Source organism: Rhinoderma darwinii, chromosome 1 (genome assembly GCF_050947455.1).
Source record: "Rhinoderma darwinii isolate aRhiDar2 chromosome 1, aRhiDar2.hap1, whole genome shotgun sequence".
NCBI lineage: Eukaryota > Metazoa > Chordata > Amphibia > Anura > Rhinodermatidae > Rhinoderma > Rhinoderma darwinii.
The window spans coordinates 247,303,388-247,319,426 of NC_134687.1; the positions used below are offsets into that span (position 1 = coordinate 247,303,388).

At 41.7% G+C, this 16,039-nt stretch overlaps 73 pseudogenes; all 73 read right to left on the bottom strand.

Annotated features, from left to right (window-relative positions):
- Positions 1–26: 26 nt before the first annotated feature.
- On the bottom strand, positions 27–145 carry LOC142737518 (5S ribosomal RNA; annotated as a pseudogene).
- Positions 146–212: 67 nt separating this feature from the next.
- Positions 213–331, bottom strand: LOC142737489 (5S ribosomal RNA; annotated as a pseudogene).
- Positions 332–398: 67 nt separating this feature from the next.
- LOC142667319 (5S ribosomal RNA) lies at positions 399–517 on the bottom strand (annotated as a pseudogene).
- A 67-nt stretch (positions 518–584) lies between these two features.
- LOC142734991 (5S ribosomal RNA) lies at positions 585–703 on the bottom strand (annotated as a pseudogene).
- Positions 704–770: 67 nt separating this feature from the next.
- Positions 771–889, bottom strand: LOC142737795 (5S ribosomal RNA; annotated as a pseudogene).
- A 67-nt stretch (positions 890–956) lies between these two features.
- On the bottom strand, positions 957–1,075 carry LOC142735809 (5S ribosomal RNA; annotated as a pseudogene).
- Positions 1,076–1,142: 67 nt separating this feature from the next.
- On the bottom strand, positions 1,143–1,261 carry LOC142682934 (5S ribosomal RNA; annotated as a pseudogene).
- Positions 1,262–1,328: 67 nt separating this feature from the next.
- LOC142737231 (5S ribosomal RNA) lies at positions 1,329–1,447 on the bottom strand (annotated as a pseudogene).
- A 67-nt stretch (positions 1,448–1,514) lies between these two features.
- Positions 1,515–1,633, bottom strand: LOC142730809 (5S ribosomal RNA; annotated as a pseudogene).
- Positions 1,634–1,886: 253 nt separating this feature from the next.
- LOC142737645 (5S ribosomal RNA) lies at positions 1,887–2,005 on the bottom strand (annotated as a pseudogene).
- A 67-nt stretch (positions 2,006–2,072) lies between these two features.
- Positions 2,073–2,191, bottom strand: LOC142737862 (5S ribosomal RNA; annotated as a pseudogene).
- A 67-nt stretch (positions 2,192–2,258) lies between these two features.
- LOC142704544 (5S ribosomal RNA) lies at positions 2,259–2,377 on the bottom strand (annotated as a pseudogene).
- Positions 2,378–2,444: 67 nt separating this feature from the next.
- Positions 2,445–2,563, bottom strand: LOC142736293 (5S ribosomal RNA; annotated as a pseudogene).
- Positions 2,564–2,630: 67 nt separating this feature from the next.
- Positions 2,631–2,749, bottom strand: LOC142737969 (5S ribosomal RNA; annotated as a pseudogene).
- A 67-nt stretch (positions 2,750–2,816) lies between these two features.
- On the bottom strand, positions 2,817–2,935 carry LOC142736186 (5S ribosomal RNA; annotated as a pseudogene).
- Positions 2,936–3,188: 253 nt separating this feature from the next.
- On the bottom strand, positions 3,189–3,307 carry LOC142677481 (5S ribosomal RNA; annotated as a pseudogene).
- A 67-nt stretch (positions 3,308–3,374) lies between these two features.
- On the bottom strand, positions 3,375–3,493 carry LOC142696220 (5S ribosomal RNA; annotated as a pseudogene).
- A 67-nt stretch (positions 3,494–3,560) lies between these two features.
- Positions 3,561–3,679, bottom strand: LOC142696131 (5S ribosomal RNA; annotated as a pseudogene).
- Positions 3,680–3,746: 67 nt separating this feature from the next.
- LOC142731450 (5S ribosomal RNA) lies at positions 3,747–3,865 on the bottom strand (annotated as a pseudogene).
- A 67-nt stretch (positions 3,866–3,932) lies between these two features.
- On the bottom strand, positions 3,933–4,051 carry LOC142706229 (5S ribosomal RNA; annotated as a pseudogene).
- A 67-nt stretch (positions 4,052–4,118) lies between these two features.
- On the bottom strand, positions 4,119–4,237 carry LOC142737107 (5S ribosomal RNA; annotated as a pseudogene).
- Positions 4,238–4,490: 253 nt separating this feature from the next.
- Positions 4,491–4,609, bottom strand: LOC142700868 (5S ribosomal RNA; annotated as a pseudogene).
- A 67-nt stretch (positions 4,610–4,676) lies between these two features.
- On the bottom strand, positions 4,677–4,795 carry LOC142735979 (5S ribosomal RNA; annotated as a pseudogene).
- Positions 4,796–4,862: 67 nt separating this feature from the next.
- LOC142683820 (5S ribosomal RNA) lies at positions 4,863–4,981 on the bottom strand (annotated as a pseudogene).
- A 67-nt stretch (positions 4,982–5,048) lies between these two features.
- LOC142738411 (5S ribosomal RNA) lies at positions 5,049–5,167 on the bottom strand (annotated as a pseudogene).
- A 67-nt stretch (positions 5,168–5,234) lies between these two features.
- LOC142723527 (5S ribosomal RNA) lies at positions 5,235–5,353 on the bottom strand (annotated as a pseudogene).
- Positions 5,354–5,420: 67 nt separating this feature from the next.
- On the bottom strand, positions 5,421–5,539 carry LOC142736993 (5S ribosomal RNA; annotated as a pseudogene).
- A 253-nt stretch (positions 5,540–5,792) lies between these two features.
- On the bottom strand, positions 5,793–5,911 carry LOC142675709 (5S ribosomal RNA; annotated as a pseudogene).
- Positions 5,912–5,978: 67 nt separating this feature from the next.
- Positions 5,979–6,097, bottom strand: LOC142730352 (5S ribosomal RNA; annotated as a pseudogene).
- A 253-nt stretch (positions 6,098–6,350) lies between these two features.
- On the bottom strand, positions 6,351–6,469 carry LOC142683974 (5S ribosomal RNA; annotated as a pseudogene).
- A 67-nt stretch (positions 6,470–6,536) lies between these two features.
- On the bottom strand, positions 6,537–6,655 carry LOC142735980 (5S ribosomal RNA; annotated as a pseudogene).
- A 68-nt stretch (positions 6,656–6,723) lies between these two features.
- Positions 6,724–6,842, bottom strand: LOC142680408 (5S ribosomal RNA; annotated as a pseudogene).
- A 67-nt stretch (positions 6,843–6,909) lies between these two features.
- LOC142666073 (5S ribosomal RNA) lies at positions 6,910–7,028 on the bottom strand (annotated as a pseudogene).
- A 67-nt stretch (positions 7,029–7,095) lies between these two features.
- LOC142673968 (5S ribosomal RNA) lies at positions 7,096–7,214 on the bottom strand (annotated as a pseudogene).
- A 67-nt stretch (positions 7,215–7,281) lies between these two features.
- LOC142736994 (5S ribosomal RNA) lies at positions 7,282–7,400 on the bottom strand (annotated as a pseudogene).
- Positions 7,401–7,467: 67 nt separating this feature from the next.
- Positions 7,468–7,586, bottom strand: LOC142698491 (5S ribosomal RNA; annotated as a pseudogene).
- A 67-nt stretch (positions 7,587–7,653) lies between these two features.
- On the bottom strand, positions 7,654–7,772 carry LOC142736287 (5S ribosomal RNA; annotated as a pseudogene).
- Positions 7,773–7,839: 67 nt separating this feature from the next.
- Positions 7,840–7,958, bottom strand: LOC142709455 (5S ribosomal RNA; annotated as a pseudogene).
- A 67-nt stretch (positions 7,959–8,025) lies between these two features.
- Positions 8,026–8,144, bottom strand: LOC142673029 (5S ribosomal RNA; annotated as a pseudogene).
- A 67-nt stretch (positions 8,145–8,211) lies between these two features.
- LOC142725809 (5S ribosomal RNA) lies at positions 8,212–8,330 on the bottom strand (annotated as a pseudogene).
- A 67-nt stretch (positions 8,331–8,397) lies between these two features.
- LOC142704813 (5S ribosomal RNA) lies at positions 8,398–8,516 on the bottom strand (annotated as a pseudogene).
- A 67-nt stretch (positions 8,517–8,583) lies between these two features.
- LOC142730296 (5S ribosomal RNA) lies at positions 8,584–8,702 on the bottom strand (annotated as a pseudogene).
- A 253-nt stretch (positions 8,703–8,955) lies between these two features.
- LOC142737368 (5S ribosomal RNA) lies at positions 8,956–9,074 on the bottom strand (annotated as a pseudogene).
- A 67-nt stretch (positions 9,075–9,141) lies between these two features.
- Positions 9,142–9,260, bottom strand: LOC142723716 (5S ribosomal RNA; annotated as a pseudogene).
- Positions 9,261–9,327: 67 nt separating this feature from the next.
- On the bottom strand, positions 9,328–9,446 carry LOC142733933 (5S ribosomal RNA; annotated as a pseudogene).
- Positions 9,447–9,512: 66 nt separating this feature from the next.
- Positions 9,513–9,631, bottom strand: LOC142679253 (5S ribosomal RNA; annotated as a pseudogene).
- Positions 9,632–9,698: 67 nt separating this feature from the next.
- LOC142686266 (5S ribosomal RNA) lies at positions 9,699–9,817 on the bottom strand (annotated as a pseudogene).
- Positions 9,818–9,884: 67 nt separating this feature from the next.
- Positions 9,885–10,003, bottom strand: LOC142724919 (5S ribosomal RNA; annotated as a pseudogene).
- A 67-nt stretch (positions 10,004–10,070) lies between these two features.
- LOC142694750 (5S ribosomal RNA) lies at positions 10,071–10,189 on the bottom strand (annotated as a pseudogene).
- A 67-nt stretch (positions 10,190–10,256) lies between these two features.
- LOC142737504 (5S ribosomal RNA) lies at positions 10,257–10,375 on the bottom strand (annotated as a pseudogene).
- A 252-nt stretch (positions 10,376–10,627) lies between these two features.
- LOC142676262 (5S ribosomal RNA) lies at positions 10,628–10,746 on the bottom strand (annotated as a pseudogene).
- Positions 10,747–10,813: 67 nt separating this feature from the next.
- Positions 10,814–10,932, bottom strand: LOC142736508 (5S ribosomal RNA; annotated as a pseudogene).
- A 67-nt stretch (positions 10,933–10,999) lies between these two features.
- On the bottom strand, positions 11,000–11,118 carry LOC142738396 (5S ribosomal RNA; annotated as a pseudogene).
- Positions 11,119–11,185: 67 nt separating this feature from the next.
- LOC142700911 (5S ribosomal RNA) lies at positions 11,186–11,304 on the bottom strand (annotated as a pseudogene).
- Positions 11,305–11,557: 253 nt separating this feature from the next.
- LOC142736274 (5S ribosomal RNA) lies at positions 11,558–11,676 on the bottom strand (annotated as a pseudogene).
- A 253-nt stretch (positions 11,677–11,929) lies between these two features.
- Positions 11,930–12,048, bottom strand: LOC142736294 (5S ribosomal RNA; annotated as a pseudogene).
- A 67-nt stretch (positions 12,049–12,115) lies between these two features.
- On the bottom strand, positions 12,116–12,234 carry LOC142737545 (5S ribosomal RNA; annotated as a pseudogene).
- A 67-nt stretch (positions 12,235–12,301) lies between these two features.
- On the bottom strand, positions 12,302–12,420 carry LOC142695590 (5S ribosomal RNA; annotated as a pseudogene).
- A 67-nt stretch (positions 12,421–12,487) lies between these two features.
- LOC142737895 (5S ribosomal RNA) lies at positions 12,488–12,606 on the bottom strand (annotated as a pseudogene).
- A 252-nt stretch (positions 12,607–12,858) lies between these two features.
- On the bottom strand, positions 12,859–12,977 carry LOC142676273 (5S ribosomal RNA; annotated as a pseudogene).
- A 67-nt stretch (positions 12,978–13,044) lies between these two features.
- On the bottom strand, positions 13,045–13,163 carry LOC142680155 (5S ribosomal RNA; annotated as a pseudogene).
- A 67-nt stretch (positions 13,164–13,230) lies between these two features.
- On the bottom strand, positions 13,231–13,349 carry LOC142679297 (5S ribosomal RNA; annotated as a pseudogene).
- Positions 13,350–13,416: 67 nt separating this feature from the next.
- Positions 13,417–13,535, bottom strand: LOC142696831 (5S ribosomal RNA; annotated as a pseudogene).
- A 67-nt stretch (positions 13,536–13,602) lies between these two features.
- On the bottom strand, positions 13,603–13,721 carry LOC142736295 (5S ribosomal RNA; annotated as a pseudogene).
- Positions 13,722–13,788: 67 nt separating this feature from the next.
- Positions 13,789–13,907, bottom strand: LOC142736092 (5S ribosomal RNA; annotated as a pseudogene).
- A 67-nt stretch (positions 13,908–13,974) lies between these two features.
- Positions 13,975–14,093, bottom strand: LOC142700932 (5S ribosomal RNA; annotated as a pseudogene).
- A 253-nt stretch (positions 14,094–14,346) lies between these two features.
- Positions 14,347–14,465, bottom strand: LOC142736275 (5S ribosomal RNA; annotated as a pseudogene).
- Positions 14,466–14,718: 253 nt separating this feature from the next.
- On the bottom strand, positions 14,719–14,837 carry LOC142736296 (5S ribosomal RNA; annotated as a pseudogene).
- Positions 14,838–14,904: 67 nt separating this feature from the next.
- Positions 14,905–15,023, bottom strand: LOC142665361 (5S ribosomal RNA; annotated as a pseudogene).
- Positions 15,024–15,090: 67 nt separating this feature from the next.
- On the bottom strand, positions 15,091–15,209 carry LOC142695601 (5S ribosomal RNA; annotated as a pseudogene).
- Positions 15,210–15,276: 67 nt separating this feature from the next.
- On the bottom strand, positions 15,277–15,395 carry LOC142680419 (5S ribosomal RNA; annotated as a pseudogene).
- A 253-nt stretch (positions 15,396–15,648) lies between these two features.
- Positions 15,649–15,767, bottom strand: LOC142690985 (5S ribosomal RNA; annotated as a pseudogene).
- Positions 15,768–15,834: 67 nt separating this feature from the next.
- LOC142666412 (5S ribosomal RNA) lies at positions 15,835–15,953 on the bottom strand (annotated as a pseudogene).
- Positions 15,954–16,039: the final 86 nt, after the last annotated feature.

Consider the following 16,039-nt stretch of genomic DNA (forward strand, 5'->3'; position numbering starts at 1 on the left):
AACAAAATCTAAACGACATAATAAAAAGTCAACCGCACCACGGATTCTCAGACAGTCTCCCACACTGGTACTAGCGAGGCCTTAAGCTGTGTAACTTCTGCGATCTGACGAGAGCAGGGACATTCAGCTTAGAATGGCCATTGACATTAAATGCTTTAATCCATAGTCCTTTTTAATCGATTGTGAAACAAAATCTAAACGACATAATAAAAATTCAACCGCACCACGGATTCCCAGACAGTCTCCCACAATGGTACTAGCGAGGCCTTAAGCTGTGTAACTTCTGCGATCTGACGAGAGCAGGCACATTCAGCTTAGAATGGCCATTGACATTAAAAAAATTAATCCATAGTCCTATTTAATCTATTGTGAAACAAAATCTAAACGACATAATAAAAAGTCAACCGCACCACGGATTCCCAGACAGTCTCCCACACTGGTACTATCGAGGCGTTAAGCTGTGTAACTTCTGCGATCTGACGAGAGCAGGCACATTCAGCTTAGAATGGCCATTGACATTAAATGCTTTAATCCATAGTCCTTTTTAATCGATTGTGAAACAAAATCTAAACGACATAATAAAAATTCAACCGCACCACGGATTCCCAGACAGTCTCCCACACTGGTACTAGCGAGGCCTTAAGCTGTGTAACTTCTGCGTTCTGACGAGAGCAGGCACATTCAGCTTAGAATGGCCATTGACGTTAAATGCTTTAATCCATAGTCCTATTTAATCTATTGTGAAACAAAATCTAAACGACATAATAAAAAGTCAACTTCACCACGGATTCCCAGACAGTCTCCCACACTGGTACTAGCGAGGCCTTAAGCTGTGTAACTTCTGCGATCTGACGAGAGCAGGCACATTCAGCTTAGAATGGCCATTGACATTAAATGCTTTAATCCATAGTCCTTTTTAATCGATTGTGAAACAAAATCTAAATGACATAATAAAAAGTCAACCGCACCACTGATTCCCAGACAGTCTCCCACACTGGTACTAGCGAGGCCTTAAGCTGTGTAACTTCTGCGATCTGACGAGAGCAGGCACATTCAGCTTAGAATGGCCATTGACATTAAATGCTTTAATCCATAGTCCTTTTTAATCGATTGTGAAACAAAATCTAAACGACATAATAAAAAGTCAACCGCACCACGGATTCCCAGACAGTCTCCCACACTGGTACTAGCGAGGCCTTAAGCTGTGTAACTTCTGCGATCTGACGACAGCAGGCACATCCAGCTTAGAATGGCCATTGACATTAAATGCTTTAATCCATAGTCCTTTTTAATCGATTGTGAAACAAAATCTAAACGACATAATAAAAAGTCAACCGCACCACGGATTCCCAGACAGTCTCCCACACTGGTACTAGCGAGGCCTTAAGCTGTGTAACGTCTGCGATCTGACGAGAGCAGGGACATTCAGCTTAGAATGGCCATTGACATTAAATGCTTTAATCCATAGTCCTTTTTAATCGATTGTGAAACAAAATCTAAACGACATAATAAAAAGTCAACCGCACCACGGATTCCCAGACAGTCTACCACACTGGTACTAGCGAGGCCTTAAGCTGTGTAACTTCTGCGTTCTGACGAGAGCAGGCACATTCAGCTTAGAATGGCCATTGACGTTAAATGCTTTAATCCATAGTCCTATTTAATCTATTGTGAAACAAAATCTAAACGCCATAATAAAAAGTCAACCGCACCACGGATTCCCAGACATTCTTCCACACTGGTACTAGCGAGGCCTTAAGCTGTATAACTTCTGCGATCTGACGAAAGCAGGCACATTCAGCTTAGAATGGCCATTGACATTAAATGCTTTAATCCATAGTCATTTTTAATCGATTGTGAAACAAAATCTAAACGACATAATAAAAAGTCAACCGCACCACGGATTCCCAGACAGTCTCCCACACTGGTACTAGCGAGGCCTTAAGCTGTGTAACTTCTGCGATCTGACGAGCGCAGGCACATTCAGCTTAGAATGGCCATTGACTTTAAATGCTTTAATCCATAGTCCTTTTTAATCGATTGTGAAACAAAATCTAAACGACATAATAAAAAGTCAACCGCACCACGGATTCCCAGACAGTCTCCCACACTGGTACTAGCGAGGCCTTAATCTGTGTAACTTCTGCGATCTGACGAGAGCAGGGACATTCAGCTTAGAATGGCCATTGACATTGAATGCTTTAATCCATAGTCCTTTTTAATCGATTGTGAAACAAAATCTAAACGACATAATAAAAAGTCAACCGCACCACGGATTCCCAGACAGTCTCCCACACTGGTACTAGCGAGGGATTAAGCTGTGTAACTTCTGCGATCTGACGAGAGCAGGCACATCCAGCTTAGAATGGCCATTGACATTAAATGCTTTAATCCATAGTCCTTTTTAATCGATTGTGAAACAAAATCTAAACGACATAATAAAAAGTCAACCGCACCACGGATTCCCAGACAGTCTCCCACACTGGTACTAGCGAGGCCTTAAGCTGTGTAACTTCTGCGATCTGACGAGAGCAGACACATTCAGCTTAGAATGGCCATTGACATTAAATGCTTTAATCCATAGTCCTTTTTAATCGATTGTGAAACAAAATCTAAACGACATAATAAAAAGTCAACCGCACCACGGATTCCCAGACAGTCTCCCACACTGGTACTAGCGAGGCCTTAAGCTGTGTAACTTCTGCAGTCTGACGAGAGCAGGCACATTCAGCTTAGAATGGCCATTGACATTAAATGCTTTAATCCATAGTCCTTTTTAATCGATTGTGAAACAAAATCTAAACAACATAATAAAAAGTCAACCGCACCACGGATTCCCAGACAGTCTCCCACACTGGTACTAGCAAGGCCTTAAGCTGTGTAACTTCTGCGATCTGACGAGAGCAGGGACATTCAGCTTAGAATGGCCATTGACATTAAATGCTTTAATCCATAGTCCTTTTTAATCGATTGTGAAACAAAATCAAAACGACATAATAAAAATTCAACCGCACCACGGATTCCCAGACAGTCTCCCACACTCGTACTTGCGAGGCGTTAAGCTGTGTAACTTCTGCGATCTAACGAGAGCAGGCACATTTAGCTTAGAATGGCCATTGACACTAAATGCTTTAATCCATAGTCCTTTTTAATCGATTGTGAAACAAAATCTAAACGACATAATAAAAAGTCAACCGCACCACGGATTCCCAGACAGTCTCCCACACTGGTACTAGCGAGGCCTTAAGCTGTGTAAGTTCTGCGATCTGACGAGAGCAGGCACATTCATCTTAGAATGGCCATTGACATTAAATGCTTTAATCCATAGTCCTTTTTAATCGATTGTGAAACAAAATCTAAACGACATAATAAAAAGACAACCGCACCACGGATTCCCAGACAGTCTCCCACACTGGTACTAGCGAGGCCTTAAGCTGTGTATCTTCTGTGATCTGACGAGAGCAGGCACATTCAGCTTAGAATGGCCATTGACGTTAAATGCTTTAATCCATAGTCCTATTTAATCTATTGTGAAACAAAATCTAAACGACATAATAAAATGTCAACCGCACCACGGATTCCCAGACAGTCTCCCACACTGGTACTAGCGAGACGTTAAGCTGTGTAACTTCTGCGTTCTGACGAGAGCAGGCACATTCAGCTTAGAATGGCCATTGACGCTAAATGCTTTAATCCATAGTCCTATTTAATCTATTGTGAAACAAAATCTAAACGACATAATAAAAAGTCAACCGCACCACGGATTCCCAGACAGTCTCCCACACTGGTACTAGCGAGGCCTTAAGCTGTGTAACTTCTGCGATCTGATGAGAGCAGGTACATTCAGCTTAGAATGGCCATTGACATTAAATGCTTTAATCCATAGTCCTTTTTAATCGATTGTGAAACAAAATCTAAACGACATAATAAAAATTCAACCGCACCACGGATTCCCAGACAGTCTACCACACTGGTACTAGCGAGGCCTTAAGCTGTGTAACTTCTGCGATCTGACGAGAGCAGGCACATTCAGCTTAGAATGGCCTTTGACATTAAATGCTTTAATCCATAGTCCTTTTTAATCGATTGTGAAACAAAATCTAAACGACATAATAAAAAGTCAAGCGCACCACGGATTCCCAGACAGTCTCCCACACTGGTACTAGCGAGGCCTTAAGCTGGGTAACTTCTGCGATCTGACGAGAGCAGGTACATTCAGCTTAGAATGGCCATTGACATTAAATGCTTTAATCCATAGTCCTATTTAATCTATTGTGAAACAAAATCGAAACGACATAATAAAAAGGCAACCGCACCACGGATTCCCAGACAGTCTCCCACACTGGTACTAGCGAGACATTAAGCTTTGTAACTTCTGCGAGCTGACAAGAGCAGGGACATTCAGCTTAGAATGGCCATTGACATTAAATGCTTTAATCCATAGTCCTTTTTAATCGATTGTGAAACAAAATCTAAACGACATAATAAAAGTTTAACCGCACCACGGATTCCCAGACAGTCTCCCACACTGGTACTAGCGAGACCTTAAGCTGTGTAACTTCTGCGATCTGACGAGAGCAGGCACATTCAGCTTAGAATGGCCATTGACATTAAATGCTTTAATCCATAGTCCTTTTTAATCGATTGTGAAACAAAATCTAAACGACATAATAAAAAGTCAACCGCACCACGGATTCCCAGACAGTCTCCCACACTGGTACTAGCGGGGCCTTAAGCTGTGTAACTTCTGCGATCTAACGAGAGCAGGGACATTCAGCTTAGAATGGCCATTGACGTTAAATGCTTTAATCCATAGTCCTATTTAATCTATTGTGAAACAAAATCTAAACGACATAATAAAAAGTCAACTGCACCACGGATTCCCAGACAGTCTCCCACACTGGTACTAGCGAGGCGTTAAGCTGTGTAACTTCTGCGATCTAACGAGAGCAGGCACATTCAGCTTAGAATGGCCATTGACATTAAATGCTTTAATCCATAGTCCTTTTTAATCGATTGTGAAACAAAATCTAAACGACATAATAAAAAGTCAACCGCTCCACGGATTCCCAGACAGTCTCCAACACTGGTACTAGCGAGGCCTTAAGCTGTGTAACTTCTGCGATCTGACGAGAGCAGGCACATTCAGCTTAGAATGGCCATTGACATTAAAAGCCTTAATCCATAGTCCTATTTAATCTATTGTGAAACAAAATCTAAACGACATAATAAAAAGTCAACCGCACCACGGATTCCCAGACAGTCTCCCACACTGGTACTAGCGAGGCCTTAAGCTGTGTAACTTCTGCGTTCTGACGAGAGCAGGCACATTCAGCTTAGAATGGCCATTGACGTTAAATGCTTTAATCCATAGTCCTATTTAATCTATTGTGAAACAAAATCTAAACGACATAATAAAAAGTCAACCGCACCACGGATTCCCAGACAGTCTCCCACACTGGTACTAGCGAGGCCTTAAGCTGTGTAACTTCTGCGATCTGACGAGGGCAGGCACATTCAGCTTAGAATGGCCATTGACATTAAATGCTTTAATCCATAGTCCTTTTTAATCGATTGTGAAACAAAATCTAAACGACATAATAAAAAGGCAACCGCACCACGGATTCCCAGACAGTCTCCCATACTCGTACTAGCAAGGCCTTATGCTGTGTATCTTCTGTGATCTGACAAGAGCAGGCACATACAGCTTAGAATGGCCATTGACATTAAATGCTTTAATCCATAGTCCTTTTTAATCGATTGTGAAACAAAATCTAAACGACATAATAAAAAGTTAACCGCACCACGGATTCCCAGACAGTCTCCCACACTGGTACTAGCGAGGCCTTAAGCTGTGTAAGTTCTGCGATCTGACGAGAGCAGGCACATTCAGCTTAGAATGGCCATTGACATTAAATGCTTTAATCCATAGTCCTTTTTAATCTATTGTGAAACAAAATCTAAACGACATAATAAAAAGTCAACCGCACCACGGATTCCCAGACAGTCTCCCACACTGGTACTAGCGAGGCCTTAAGCTGGGTAACTTCTGCGATCTGACGAGAGCAGGCACATTCAGCTTAGAATGGCCATTGACGTTAAATGCTTTAATCCATAGTCCTATTTAATCTATTGTGAAACAAAATCGAAACGACATAATAAAAAGGCAACCGCACCACGGATTCCCAGACAGTCTCCCACACTGGTACTAGCGAGGCATTAAGCTTTGTAACTTCTGCGATCTGACGAGAGCAGGGACATTCAGCTTAGAATGGCCATTGACATTAAATGCTTTAATCCATAGTCCTTTTTAATCGATTGTGAAACAAAATCTAAACGACATAATAAAAATTCAACTGCACCACGGATTCCCAGACAGTCTCCGACACTGGTACTAGCGAGGCCTTAAGCTGTGTAACTTCTGCGATCTGACGAGAGCAGGCACATTCAGCTTAGAATGGCCATTGACATTAAATGCTTTAATCCATAGTCCTTTTTAATCGATTGTGAAACAAAATCTAAACGACATAATAAAAAGTCAACCGCACCACGGATTCCCAGACAGTCTCCCACACTGGTACTAGCGGGGCCTTAAGCTGTGTAACTTCTGCGATCTAACGAGAGCAGGGACATTCAGCTTAGAATGGCCATTGACGTTAAATGTTTTAATCCATAGTCCTATTTAATCTATTGTGAAAAAAAAATCTAAACGACATAATAAAAAGTCAACCGCACCACGGATTCCCAGACAGTCTCCCACACTGGTACTAGCGAGGCGTTAAGCTGTGTAACTTCTGCGATCTAACGAGAGCAGGCACATTCAGCTTAGAATGGCCATTGACATTAAATGTTTTAATCCATAGTCCTTTTTAATCGATTGTGAAACAAAATCTAAACGACATAATAAAAAGTCAACCGCACCACGGATTCCCAGACAGTCTCCCACACTGGTACTAGCGAGGCCTTAAGCTGTGTAACTTCTGCGATCTGACGAGAGCAGGCACATTCAGCTTAGAATGGCCATTGACATTAAAATTCTTAATCCATAGTCCTATTTAATCTATTGTGAAACAAAATCTAAACGACATAATAAAAAGTCAACCGCACCACGGATTCCCAGACAGTCTCCCACACTGGTACTAACGAGGCCTTAAGCTGTGTAACTTCTGCGTTCTGACGAGAGCAGGCACATTCAGCTTAGAATGGCCATTGACGTTAAATGCTTTAATCCATAGTCCTATTTAATCTATTGTGAAACAAAATCTAAACGACATAATAAAAAGTCAACCGCACCACGGATTCCCAGACAGTCTCCCACACTGGTACTAGCGAGGCCTTAAGCTGTGTAACTTCTGCGATCTGACGAGGGCAGGCACATTCAGCTTAGAATGGCCATTGACATTAAATGCTTTAATCCATAGTCCTTTTTAATCGATTGTGAAACAAAATCTAAACGACATAATAAAAAGGCAACCGCACCACGGATTCCCAGACAGTCTCCCATACTGGTACTAGCGAGGCCTTAAGCTGTGTATCTTCTGTGATCGGACGAGAGCAGGCACATACAGCTTAGAATGGCCATTGACATTAAATGCTTTAATCCATAGTCCTTTTTAATCGATTGTGAAACAAAATCTAAACGACATAATAAAAAGTCAACCGCACCACGGATTCCCAGACAGTCTCCCACACTGGTACTAGCGAGGCCTTAAGCTGTGTAAGTTCTGCGATCTGACGAGAGCAGGCACATTCAGCTTAGAATGGCCATTGACATTAAATGCTTTAATCCATAGTCCTTTTTAATCGATTGTGAAACAAAATCTAAACGACATAATAAAAAGACAACCGCACCACGGATTCCCAGACAGTCTCCCACACTGGTACTAGCAAGGCCTTAAGCTGTGTATCTTCTGTGATCTGACGAGAGCAGGCACATTCAGCTTAGAATGGCCATTGACGTTAAATGCTTTAATCCATAGTCCTATTTAATCTATTGTGAAACAAAATCTAAACGACATAATAAAACGTCAACCGCACCACGGATTCCCAGACAGTCTCCCACACTGGTACTAGCGAGGCGTTAAGCTGTGTAACTTCTGCGTTCTGACGAGAGCAGGCACATTCAGCTTAGAATGGCCATTGACGTTAAATGCTTTAATCCATAGTCCTATTTAATCTATTGTGAAACAAAATCTAAACGACATAATAAAAAGTCAACCGCACCACGGATTCCCAGACAGTCTCCCACACTGGTACTAGCGAGGCCTTAAGCTGTGTAACTTCTGCGATCTGACGAGAGCAGGGACATTCAGCTTAGAATGGCCATTGACATTAAATGCTTTAATCCATAGTCCTTTTTAATCGATTGTGAAACAAAATCTAAACGACATAATAAAAAGTCAACCGCACCACGGATTCCCAGACAGTCTACCACACTGGTACTAGCGAGGCCTTAAGCTGTGTAACTTCTGCGATCTGACGAGAGCAGGCACATTCAGTTTAGAATGGCCTTTGACATTAAATGCTTTAATCCATAGTCCTTTTTAATCGATTGTGAAACAAAATCTAAACGACATAATAAAAAGTCAACCGCACCACGGATTCCCAGACAGTCTCCCACACTGGTACTAGCGAGGCCTTAAGCTGGGTAACTTCTGCGATCTGACGAGAGCAGGCACATTCAGCTTAGAATGGCCATTGACGTTAAATGCTTTAATCCATAGTCCTATTTAATCTATTGTGAAACAAAATCGAAACGACATAATAAAAAGGCAACCGCACCACGGATTCCCAGACAGTCTCCCACACTGGTACTAGCGAGGCATTAAGCTTTGTAACTTCTGCGATCTGACGAGAGCAGGGACATTCAGCTTAGAACGGCCATTGACATTAAATGCTTTAATCCATAGTCCTTTTTAATCGATTTTGAAACAAAATCTAAACGACATAATAAAAATTCAACCGCACCACGGATTCCCATACAGTCTCCCACACTGGTACTAGCGAGGCCTTAAGCTGTGTAACTTCTGCGATCTGACGAGAGCAGGCACATTCAGCTTAGAATGGCCATTGACATTAAATGCTTTAATCCATAGTCCTTTTTAATCGATTGTGAAACAAAATCTAAACGACATAATAAAAAGTCAACCACACCACGGATTCCCAGACAGTCTCCCACACTGGTACTAGCGAGGCCTTAAGCTGTGTAACTTCTGCGTTCTGACGAGAGCAGGCACATTCAGCTTAGAATGGCCATTGACGTTAAATGCTTTAATCCATAGTCCTATTTAATCTATTGTGAAACAAAATCTAAACGACATAATAAAAAGTCAACTGCACCACGGATTCCCAGACAGTCTCCCACACTGGTACTAGCAAGGCCTTAAGCTGTGTAACTTCTGCGATCTGACGAGAGCAGGCACATTCAGCTTAGAATGGCCATTGACATTAAATGCTTTAATCCATAGTCCTTTTTAATTGATTGTGAAAAAAATCTAAACGACATAATAAAAAGTCAACCGCACCTCGGATTCCCAGACAGTCTCCCACACTGGTACTAGCGAGGCCTTAAGCTGTGTAATTTCTACGTTCTGACGAGAGCAGTGACATTCAGCTTAGAATGGCCATTGACGTTAAATGCTTTAATCCATAGTCCTATTTAATCTATTGTGAAACAAAATCTAAACGACATAATAAAAATTCAACAGCACCACGGATTCCCAGACAGTCTCCCACACTGTTACTAGTGAGGCCTTAAGCTGTGTAACTTCTGTGTTCTGACGAGAGCAGGCACATTCAGCTTAGAATGGCCATTGATGTTAAGTGCTTTAATCCATAGTCCTATTTAATCTATTGTGAAACAAAATCGAAACGACATAATAAAAAGTCAACCGCACCACGGATTCCCAGACAGTCTCCCACACTGGTACTAGCGAGGCCTTAAGCTGTGTAACTTCTGCGATCTAACGAGAGCAGGCACATTCAGCTTAGAATGGCCATTGACATTAAATGCTTTAATCCATAGTCCTTTTTAATCGATTGTGAAACAAAATCTAAACGACATAATAAAAAGTCAAGCGCACCACGCATTCCCAGACAGTCTCCCACACTGGTACTAGCGAGGCCTTAAGCTGTATAACTTCTGCGATCTGACGAGAGCAGGCACATTCAGGTTAGAATGGCCATTGACATTAAAAGCCTTAATCCATAGTCCTATTTAATCTATTGTGAAACAAAATCTAAACAACATAATAAAAAGTCAACCGCACCACGGATTCCCAGACAGTCTCCCACACTGGTACTAGCGAGGCCTTAAGCTGTGTAACTTCTGCGATCTAACGAGAGCAGACACATTCAGCTTAGAATGGCCATTGACATTAAATGCTTTAATCCATAGTCCTTCTTAATCGATTGTGAAACAAAATCTAAACGACATAATAAAAGGCAACCGCACCACGGATTCTCAGACAGTCTCCCATACTGGTACTAGCGAGGCCTTAAGCTGTGTATCTTCTGTGATCTGACAAGAGCAGTGACATTCAGCTTAGAATGGCCATTGACGTTAAATGATTTAATCCATAGTCCTATTTAATCTATTGTGAAACACAATCTAAACGACATAATAAAAAGTCAACCGCACCACGGATTCCCAGACAGTCTCCCACAATGGTACTAGCGAGGCCTTAAGCTGTGTAACTTCTGTGATCTGACGAGAGCAAGCACATTCAGCTTAGAATGGCCATTGACATTAAATGCTTTAATCCATAGTCCTTTTTTATCGATTGTGAAATAAAATCTAAACGACATAATAAAAATTCAACCGCACCACGGATTCCCAGACAGTCTCCCACACTGGTACTAGCGAGGCCTTAAGCTGTGTAACTTCTGCGATCTGACGAGAGCAGGCACATTCAGCTTAGAATGGCCATTGACATTAAATGCGTCAATCCATAGTCCTTTTTAATCGATTGTGAAACAAAATCTAAATGACATAATAAAAAGTCAACCGCGCCACGGATTCCCAGACAGTCTCCCACACTGGTACTAGCGAGGCCTTAAACTGTGTAACTTCTGCGATCTGACGAGAGCAGGGACATTCAGCTTAGAATGGCCATTGACATTAAATGCTTTAATCCATAGTCCTTTTTAATCAATTGTGAAACAAAATCTAAACGACATAATAAAAATTCAACCGCACCACGGATTCCCAGACAGTCTCCCACACTGGTACTAGCGAGGCCTTAAGCTGTGTAACTTCTGCGATCTGACGAGAGCAGGCAAATTCAGCTTAGAATGGCCTTTGAGGTTAAATGCTTTAATCCATAGTCCTATTTAATCTATTGTGAAACAAAATCTAAACGACATAGTAAAAAGTCAACCGCACCACGGATTCCCAGACAGTCTCACAAACTGGTACTAGCGAGGCGTTAAGCTGTGTAACTTCTGCGATCTAACGAGAGCAGGCACATTCAGCTTAGAATGGCCATTGACATTAAATGCTTTAATCCATAGTCCTTTTTAATCGATTGTGAAACAAAATCTAAACGACATAATAAAAAGTCAACCGCACCACGGATTCCCAGACAGTCTCCCACACTGGTACTAGCGAGGCCTTAAGCTGTGTAACTTCTGCGATCTAACGAGAGCAGGCACATTCAGCTTAGAATTGCCATTGACATTAAATGCTTTAATCCATAGTCCTTTTTAATCGATTGTGAACCAAAATCTAAACGACATAATAAAAAGTCAAGCCCACCACGGATTCCCAGACAGTCTCCCACACTGGTACTAGCGAGGACTTAAGCTGTATAACTTCTGCGATCTGACGAGAGCAGGCACATTCAGGTTAGAATGGCCATTGACATTAAAAGCCTTAATCCATAGTCCTATTTAATCTATTGTGAAACAAAATCTAAACAACATAATAAAAAGTCAACCGCACCACGGATTCCCAGACAGTCTCCCACACTGGTACTAGCGAGGCCTTAAGCTGTGTAACTTCTGCGATCTGACGAGAGCAGACACATTCAGCTTAGAATGGCCATTGACATTACATGCTTTAATCCATAGTCCTTTTTAATCGATTGTGAAACAAAATCTAAACGACATAATAAAAAGTCAACCGCACCACGGATTCCCAGACAGTCTCCCACACTGGTACTAGCGAGGCCTTAAGCTGTGTAACTTCTGCGATCTGACGAGAGCAGGGACATTCAGCTTAGAATGGCCATTGCCATTAAATGCTTTAATCCATAGTCCTTTTTAATCGATTGTGAAACAAAATCTAAACAACATAATAAAAATTCAACCACACCACGGATTCCCAGACAGTCTCCCACACTGGTACTAGCGAGACCTTAAGCTGTGTAACTTCTGCGATCTGACGAGAGCAGGCACATTCAGCTTAGAATGGCCATTGACGTTAAATGCTTTAATCCATAGTCCTATTTAATCTATTGTGAAACAAAATCTAAACTACATAATAAATAGTCAACCGCACCACGGATTCCCAGACAGTCTCCCACACTGGTACTAGCGAGGCCTTAAGCTGTGTAACTTCTGCAATCTGACGAGAGCAGGGACATTCAGCTTAGAATGGCCATTGACATTAAATGCTTTAATCCATAGTCCTTCTTAATCGATTGTGAAACAAAATCTAAACGACATAATAAAAGGCAACCGCACCACGGATTCTCAGACAGTCTCCCATACTGGTACTAGCGAGGCCTTAAGCTGTGTATCTTCTGTGATCTGACAAGAGCAGTGACATTCAGCTTAGAATGGCCATTGACGTTAAATGATTTAATCCATAGTCCTATTTAATCTATTGTGAAACACAATCTAAACGACATAATAAAAAGTCAACCGCACCACGGATTCCCAGACAGTCTCCCACAATGGTACTAGCGAGGCCTTAAGCTGTGTAACTTCTGTGATCTGACGAGAGCAAGCACATTCAGCTTAGAATGGCCATTGACATTAAATGCTTTAATCCATAGTCCTTTTTTATCGATTGTGAAATAAAATCTAAACGACATAATAAAAATTCAACAGCACCACGAATTCCCAGACAGTCTCCCACACTGTTACTAGTGAGGCCTTAAGCTGTGTAACTTCTGTGTTCTGACGAGAGCAGGCACATTCAGCTTAGAATGGCCATTGATGTTAAATGCTTTAATCCATAGTCCTATTTAATCTATTGTGAAACAAAATCGAAACGACATAATAAAAAGTCAACCGCACCACGGATTCTCAGACAGTCTCCCACACTGGTACTAGCGAGGCCTTAAGCTGTGTAACTTCTGCGATCTAACGAGAGCAGGCACATTCAGCTTAGAACGGCCATTGACATTAAATGCTTTAATCCATAGTCCTTTTTAATCGATTGTGAAACAAAATCTAAACGACATAATAAAAAGTCAAGCGCACCACGCATTCCCAGACAGTCTCCCACACTGGTACTAGCGAGGCCTTAAGCTGTATAACTTCTGCGATCTGACGAGAGCAGGCATATTCAGGTTAGAATGGCCATTGACATTAAAAGCCTTAATCCATAGTCCTATAAAATCTATTGTGAAACAAAATCTAAACAACATAATAAAAAGTCAACCGCACCACGGATTCCCAGACAGTCTCCCACACTGGTACTAGCGAGGCCTTAAGCTGTGTAACTTCTGCGATCTGACGAGAGCAGACACATTCAGCTTAGAATGGCCATTGACATTAAATGCTTTAATCCATAGTCCTTTTTAATCGATTGTGAAACAAAATCTAAACGACATAATAAAAAGTCAACCGCACCACGGATTCCCAGACAGTCTCCCACACTGGTACTAGCGAGGCCTTAAACTGTGTAACTTCTGCGATCTGACGAGAGCAGGGACATTCAGCTTAGAATGGCCATTGACATTAAATGCTTTAATCCATAGTCCTTTTTAATCAATTGTGAAACAAAATCTAAACGACATAATAAAAATTCAACCGCACCACGGATTCCCAGACAGTCTCCCACACTGGTACTAGCGAGGCCTTAAGCTGTGTAACTTCTGCGATCTGACGAGAGCAGGCAAATTCAGCTTAGAATGGCCTTTGAGGTTAAATGCTTTAATCCATAGTCCTATTTAATCTATTGTGAAACAAAATCTAAACGACATAGTAAAAAGTCAACCGCACCACGGATTCCCAGACAGTCTCACAAACTGGTACTAGCGAGGCGTTAAGCTGTGTAACTTCTGCGATCTAACGAGAGCAGGCACATTCAGCTTAGAATGGCCATTGACGTTAAATGCTTTAATCCATAGTCCTTTTTAATCGATTGTGAAACAAAATCTAAACGACATAATAAAAAGTCAACCGCACCACGGATTCCCAGACAGTCTCCCACACTGGTACTAGCGAGGCCTTAAGCTGTGTAACTTCTGCGATCTAACGAGAGCAGGCACATTCAGCTTAGAATTGCCATTGACATTAAATGCTTTAATCCATAGTCCTTTTTAATCGATTGTGAACCAAAATCTAAACGACATAATAAAAAGTCAAGCCCACCACGGATTCCCAGACAGTCTCCCACACTGGTACTAGCGAGGACTTAAGCTGTATAACTTCTGCGATCTGACGAGAGCAGGCACATTCAGGTTAGAATGGCCATTGACATTAAAAGCCTTAATCCATAGTCCTATTTAATCTATTGTGAAACAAAATCTAAACAACATAATAAAAAGTCAACCGCACCACGGATTCCCAGACAGTCTCCCACACTGGTACTAGCGAGGCCTTAAGCTGTGTAACTTCTGCGATCTGACGAGAGCAGACACATTCAGCTTAGAATGGCCATTGACATTACATGCTTTAATCCATAGTCCTTTTTAATCGATTGTGAAACAAAATCTAAACGACATAATAAAAAGTCAACCGCACCACGGATTCCCAGACAGTCTCCCACAGTGGTACTAGCGAGGCCTTAAGCTGTGTAACTTCTGCGATCTGACGAGAGCAGGGACATTCAGCTTAGAATGGCCATTGCCATTAAATGCTTTAATCCATAGTCCTTTTTAATCGATTGTGAAACAAAATCTAAACAACATAATAAAAATTCAACCACACCACGGATTCCCAGACAGTCTCCCACACTGGTACTAGCGAGACCTTAAGCTGTGTAACTTCTGCGATCTGACGAGAGCAGGCACATTCAGCTTAGAATGGCCATTGACGTTAAATGCTTTAATCCATAGTCCTATTTAATCTATTGTGAAACAAAATCTAAACTACATAATAAATAGTCAACCGCACCACGGATTCCCAGACAGTCTCCCACACTGGTACTAGCGAGGCGTTAAGCTGTGTAACTTCTGCGATCTAACGAGAGCAGGCACATTCAGCTTAGAATGGCCATTGACTTTAAATGCTTTAATCCATAGTCCTTTTTAATCGATTGTGAAACAAAATCTAAACGACATAATAAAAAGTCAACCGCACCACGGATTCCCAGACAGTCTCCCACACTGGTCCTAGCGAGGCCTTAAATTGTGTAACTTCTGCGATCTGACGAGAGCAGGCACATTCAGCTTAGAATGGCCATTGACATTAAAAGCCTTAATCCATAGTCCTATTTAATCTATTGTGAAACAAAATCTAAACAACATAATAAAAAGTCAACCGCATCACGGATTCCCAGACAGTCTCCCACACTGGTACTAGCGAGGCCTTAAGCTGTGTAACTTCTGCGATCTGACGAGAGCAGACACATTCAGCTTAGAATGGCCATTGACATTAAATGCTTTAATCCATAGTCCTTTTTAATCGATTGTGAAACAAAATCTAAACGACATAATAAAAAGTCAACCGCACTACGGATTCCCAGACAGTCTCCCACACTGGTACTAGCGAGGCCTTAAGCTGTGTAACTTCTGCGATCTGACGAGAGCAGGGACATTCAGCTTAGAATGGCCATTGACATTAAATGCTTTAATCCATAGTCCTTCTTAATCGATTGTGAAACAAAATCTAAACGACATAATAAAAGGCAACCGCACCACGGATT